Here is a 6,788-nt window from a genome sequence, read left to right on the forward strand (position 1 = left end):
TAATAGAAAGCTGAGATATTCTTTCCACTGATACATGCCTTCCCCATTTCATTTCCTCAGTCATTTAGATATTTATTATTTTATGGCATAATTTATTTTTTTCCCTCTGCAGTAAGTAACCACTTGAACTCGTCACTGACTCAAAGCAAGAACCCTGACTACTCTATATCACTACCTTGCCTACTTATCCTTATCCCAAAATGTAACCCCTTTCATGCATTAAGGTGTTACATTTTGGGGTAAAGATATCATTATTTAACGAACTCCAGTGGTTCTACGTATATTAACAATAATTCTTGCCTCACCCCATATTTTCGTAGTTAGATACACTTCATTCTATTCATTTTTATACATTGACATATTTGTTTATTCTTTCACTTATTGAATAACAACAAAATCAAAATCCATGAAGCACCAAGGACTGAGAACCTGATTCCTGAATATCACTGAAATCTATCTGTAGGCATTCCTACAGATGTAAACACTTAAATCCCTCTTTGTAGTGGACCGCTGTAGGTCACAGATATTTTGATCATAAAACACATTTCAGAATGTATTCCACTCACATTATCGGTCCTTCCTTGGCCTTTTCTCACATAATTTGTATATTCTTTCTATATATAACATGAATCAACCACCAGAACTAAAACGCTGACAAGTGCTTCTAGTTCCTATGTGTCCCTTCTTCATAACTTACATTTTTATCACTTGAGGAATGCTTAGGGGAAACCTGCAGTAGAATTCTAAACAGAACAATCTGTTATAGGGACTTGATCTTTTTAAGAAACCATCCTAAATAACACTAAATCAAATTAACCCTAAATTGTGGTTCTTCATCGTTAGTATAGGCTTGTCCTTGTTTGATTTTATTCATGTATGCAGTCATTTACTCATTTTAAAGATGTACAATGAACACCCATGAAAACCCACTCAACAGACAAAGACTGTGCCAATTCCATTGATTGCTAATCTCCTAAAATGTAGCAGTATCCTAGAAAGCCTGGTCTTTTCAGAATGCTTAAATCACCTAAGGTGCATCCATTTTGTACAATATAACAATGATATTACATAAATTAGACATTTCCTCCATTGAACCATGTTGTTCCTCTTTCATTTACTTAGACTTTTAAATATTAATTGGACAGGGCGCAGTGGCTCATGCCTGTAATTCCAGCATTTTGGGAGGCCAAGGTGGGCAGATCACTTGAGGTCAGGAGTTCAAGACCAACCTGGCCAACATGGTGAAACCCCGTCTTTACTAAAAATACAAAAATTAGCCAGACCTAGTGGCACACACCTGTAATCACAGCTACTTGGGAGGCGGAGGCATAAGAATTGCTTGAACCTAGGAGGCGGAGGTTGCAGTGAGCTGAGATCATGTCACTATACTCCGGCCTGGGGAACAAACAGAGTGAAACTCCATCTCAAATATAAATAAATAAATAAATATTAATTGCTTAATTAATTACCTTCTCTTTCTCAATAAAACAAACAAACTGGAAATTACCACTGACATAGAGCAAAGACATTAACTATTTCATACATTTTTCTCAGTGATTCTGAAAATACTTCTCAGGAAGCAGCATCAGCATGACTTGGGAAACTCCTGGAACCTATAGAAAGTAAGTTATTAGAAATTTGGATTCTCAGAACCCACACCAAACTTACTGAATCAGAAATCCTGGGAATGTAACTGGCCTTCTGTGTTTTTACAAACCCTCCAGGTCACTTCAATGCTCACATTTGAGAACCACTACTCTATATTATCCTACCCTAGACAGGTGACACCCTTGATGTACTGGTTTCTTAATGCATTGCAGTGTTTCAGAATTATATAACCAAAAATCCTGTCTGATAACATTTTTCATAATTAATCCAGCTTTATCCTCTTCATCTTTAATTATTTATATGTGTGTCTGTATGTTTTGCTGATTCTTTCATTTATTTCCTTCGAATAATGCAATAAATTCCCAGGATCCACCAAAACCCCATAATTAGATACTCGAAAATTACTGAAATCTACTATAGACTTATTCTCACAGATGTAATGCCCAAGTGTTCAATCTATGACCCAGGGTCCCCCTCATAGAAAACTTGTTTATACAGGCAGACACCCTGGAGGCTCTTGTCTGTGTCCAGTTTATTCCTACCAAGACAGGCACTCTCTAGGACAGACCCAACCTGGAAATAAGTTAGGTCTGGGTGTGTTGGTCAGGTGAGACACAGAAGAAACTACTTAACAAATCACATGAAATACCAGGAGCAGTGAACTACTCACAAGTCCCAGAGAACAGAAGGCAGCATGCCTGGCAGGGCCAGTGGGAAGGGAGGACATTCATTAAATATACTTCAAACTTCTTAAAAACACAGTGAGGAAGCAAACCACTTGAACCATAACAAGAACTTTAACAGCTAATTACATTGTTTTTTTGGTTTTTTGTTTGTTTGTTTGTTTGTTTTTGAGATGGAGTTTCACTTTGTTGCCCAGGCTGGAGTGCAATGGCACAATCTCAGCTCACCGCAACCTCCGCCTCTTGGGTCCAAGAGGTTCTCCTGCCTCAGCCTCCTGAGTAGCTGGGATTACAGGCATGTGCCACCACATCCAGCTAATTTTATAATTTTAGTAGAGACGGGGTTTATCCATGTTGGTCAGGCTGGTCTTGAACTCCCAGCTTCATGTGATCCGCCCACCTGATCCTCCCAAAATGCTAGGATTACAGGCATGAGCCACCAGGCCTGGCCACATTGGTCTTTACTCTCCTGACAAAGTTAATAAAGACAATCACAATCATGATGTCCTTTCTGTGGAATATAGGACAGGTGTGCAAACCACGAGACAATCACTCCACTGACCTCATGCCATCCTCGTTTCATTTTCTAAGACATTGACATAGGGATTAGCTAATATAATAATTACTTTCTTACTTTTAATTAAGCAAAAAACCTAGACTATCACTAATCAAATTCAAGAACCTTGACTATTATGTACATATTCCTAAATCATCCTTCAGATACTCTGTTTATTTTTTAATAAATATTAGTTTTCAGAATTACATTAACAAATTTTTTCCATCATAATCTATTTGGACAATTAGTCCAGTTCTGTCCTTTTCCTCTTTATTCATTTATTTATGTGTTTATTGATATTACCATTGATGCATTATAATCAACCCAGCAAAACCCCAGAAATCAGTTCTTGGATTATTACTGAAATATGTCTGCAGACAAATTCCTGTAGATTTAATATACCAAATCTCCTTTTTAAATAAATTGCAGGAGTGCAGAAATGAATTTAATCATAAAACTGATCAATCAATCTATTCATATCACTGGTGCTTGGCCTTTTCTTCATTTAATGTGTACATACTTTTAAGATGGAACAATGAACAACCATCAATTCACCACCGCATTCAACATCTAAAACTCTGATAATGACTTACAAAAACACAACTGCCTAAATTGTAAGCCTTGGATCTAACCCATAGATTGTTATCCATCAAGGAATGTTGCATAAACAGGAGTAAAACCTAAAATGGAATAATATATAGCCATGAAAAGAGAATGGAAAACACTGATCTCTTTTTAAATTGTGCTCCATTATACTAAAATGGATTAAGTTATAATCCCTGCTTCAAAACACATCCTCATAAGTAGTCCATGCTTAGCTTCCTCTCATTTCCTTACCTATGTTTTGATTTATGTATTTATATAATGTTTTCAATTTACTAAAAGAGAAAACAAAAACAAGTATAAACTAAAAAGCTCCAGAAATAAAGACAATGAGTATTCACATATGCGTATATGCAGGTTACTGACTTGGGTCACAAGCTTTGTCTATTTTTATTAATGGATCATAACCTTTGAGACATGTCATAATAATTCTTCTTCCAGTAAATACACTCAAAATGAGACCACACTTAGACATACTTATCTATATTAATTTACATGATGTTTTTGCATACTGATCCACTGATAATAAAATTAGTATGTGTTAACAATCCACTAAAGCCCCTAAACAAGTTTCTTGAATAGTCTTAATATCTGTCAGTGGGTTCATCCAAGAGAGGTAATAAACAATGTAATAGACTAGGTCTTTTTTTGTAATGAACTATAAAAATATTGTGAAATATAATAATTTTATACGTTTGTCCAGATTTGATTTCAGTTATGTCATTGGTCCATGCTTGAACCTTTTTGTTTAAATTATATATTCTATGAAGATGTAACAATAAACTGGAAGAATAATCCACTTGACCCTACTATGATAATGACAAGTATTTACTTCACATATGCTCTTCCTCAGGGGGTTAACAGACTAGGCTATCTAGCAATATAGGAACGTTTGTGTAAACTATGAAAAATGCTAAAATGGGATATCAAAAATGTCCCATTTTTAGTTTATCTCATAAAATGACTAAAATGACATCAATCTTTATCTTTTCAAAATTGTCCACAGTTGTACTGAATTAGATTAATTATAATCCTTAGTTTATAACAGATTCTCACCTTTTGTCTCCTTTGATTTTATTTAGGTATGTGGCCATTTATCTACCTTCTATAGTACTATGAATATCAATGAACAGGCAAACTACCCAATCAAAAACAAGAATGTCAACTATGACTTATGTAAGAACACACTCCTTGTCCGCTGTGGAACAGTCAATACCACTGTCGCTACAGGATGATCAATCACCCATGAACATCAACCCTGAAAAGTACAAAGTAAATGTTAAAGTTATGAAACAACAAGATTCAGGCTGTGTCTGAATAAATATGAAATGGTAAGGGTTAGGTTCATCTCAAACATTGGTTCATGACACTCCCTATCCTTAGATTAGATTCACAATCCTTTTATTTATTGAATTATTTCAGTTATTAATTTTACATCAAATAGTGAACATTCTTGAATCCATCACCTGCATTAAGAAAAACATCTGACTATGGGACATATTGGCCTCAGTGCCTCCACTCACACATGTAATCGTCTTGGTATTCTCTGCAAGTTAGCTTCGACTTACAGAATCAGCTTCTTCTCATTCCTAGCTTTATAACACATTCTCATGAGTGGTCAGTTCTTGACCTTTTTATCTATTAACTCATTCATTATTAGTATAAATGACGTTTATAATTCAGGAACAAATGAATTAATTTTTCCAACCATCTATTCTTTTTCAAGAAAATGAGTAATATTTTCATTTTCAGAAATCTAGAACAGAAATGCCTAGCCGATCTTTTTTTTTTGAGACGGAGTCTTGCTCTGTCACCCAGGCTAGAGTGCACTGGTGTGATCTCTGCTCACTGCAAGCTCCGCCTCCCGGGTTCACGCCAGTCTCCTGCCTCAGCCTCCCGAGAAGCTGGGACTACAGGCGCCCGCCACCACACCCGGCTAGTTATTTTTTTTTTGTACTTTTAGTAGAGACGGGGTTTCACCGCGTTTGCCAGGATGGTCTCAATCTCCTGACCTCATGATCCGCCCGCCTCAGCCTCCCAAAGTGCTGGGATTACAGGCGTGAGCCACCGCGCCCGGCCTAGCCAATCTTAATAAAACTAGTTAAATCCAAAAATTTGTTTCTAAATCACAGCAACTTTATAGGGGACATACTTAGTCTATACTAGGGAGCAGACTAGTTTTCATGTCGAACCTCAAAGTTCCAGACACAGGTATTTATTGTTCATAATTCATACATCACCAAACTTCATCTTTGGTCCAGACTGGGAGCTCTTTTTCTTCATTCATGTCTTCATTTATTGATAGATGAATTCATCAACTCACTAATAAAAATAAGTAAATACCAAAGAGTCAGAAGAACTCAAGAGCAAGATTCTTGAATATCTAATATCTGTCTACAAATTATTTCCCATAGACACTAGAAATATTTTATTAATTTAATGCAGTGTTTCACATACAGATTAATCAACATAATGCATTACATCAATTCCATTCTTAAGATATTAACTGATTATATGTCAAAGTGTATAATAATACAGTGATAGCTCTTAAAAAAACACTCAAACCAAGACAAGAATATTGACTCATACTCACATTGGTCTTCAGGAACCTACACAGAGGCAACCATACGTCTTGTGACTATGAGATAATTCTTTTTTTTTTTTTTTTTTTTACTTATGCTGTTTGTGCTTTTTTTTTATTTGTAATTCTACTCAGTTATCAAATACATAGAATGTGTTTGCTGTATATGAAAAAGAAGTGGTTTCAGGCCGGGCGTGGTGGCTCAAGCCTGTAATCCCAGCACTTTGGGAGGCCGAGACGGGTGGATCACGAGGTCAGGAGATCGAGACCATCCTGGCTAACACGGTGAAACCCCGTCTCTACTAAAAAATACAAAAAACTAGCCGGGCGAGGTGGCGGGCGCCTGTAGTCCCAGCTACTCGGGAGGCTGAGGCAGGAGAATGGCGTGAACCCGGGAGGCGGAGCTTGCAGTGAGCTGAGATCCGGCCACTGCACTCCAGCCCCGGCGACAGAGCGAGACTCCGTCTCAAAAAAAAAAAAAAAGAAAAAGAAAAAGAAGTGGTTTCTCAGAAATCTATTATTCTATGTGAAGGATAAAACTTTTACCTTTCCTTATTTTTTTTTTTTTTAATTATACTTTAAGTTCTAGGGTACATGTGCATGACGTTTATATCATGTATAACTCCCCAATGCAATCCCTCCCTCCTCCCCCCTCCCCATGATAGGCCCCAGTGTGTGATGTTCCCCTTCCCGAGTCCAAGTGATCTCATTGTTCAGTTCCCACCTATGAGTGAGAACATGCGGTGTTTGGTTTTCT

At 36.8% G+C, this 6,788-nt stretch overlaps 1 long non-coding RNA gene and 1 other non-coding gene across 2 annotated transcripts; both read right to left on the reverse strand.

Annotated features, from left to right (window-relative positions):
- Nucleotides 1–3,807: 3,807 nt before the first annotated feature.
- LOC117071375 lies at nucleotides 3,808–6,104 on the reverse strand. Its single transcript, XR_004432269.1, has 3 exons — nucleotides 6,044–6,104; nucleotides 5,686–5,772; nucleotides 3,808–4,708 (listed from the first exon to the last, which is right to left on the reverse strand). It is a non-coding gene; the product is annotated as an uncharacterized LOC117071375 (long non-coding RNA).
- LOC117071868 lies at nucleotides 5,637–5,710 on the reverse strand. The gene has a single exon (XR_004432600.1). It is a non-coding gene; the product is annotated as a small nucleolar RNA SNORD113/SNORD114 family (small nucleolar RNA).
- Nucleotides 6,105–6,788: the final 684 nt, after the last annotated feature.

Source organism: Trachypithecus francoisi, unplaced genomic scaffold, assembly GCF_009764315.1.
Source record: "Trachypithecus francoisi isolate TF-2019V2 unplaced genomic scaffold, Tfra_2.0 Lachesis_group3, whole genome shotgun sequence".
NCBI lineage: Eukaryota > Metazoa > Chordata > Mammalia > Primates > Cercopithecidae > Trachypithecus > Trachypithecus francoisi.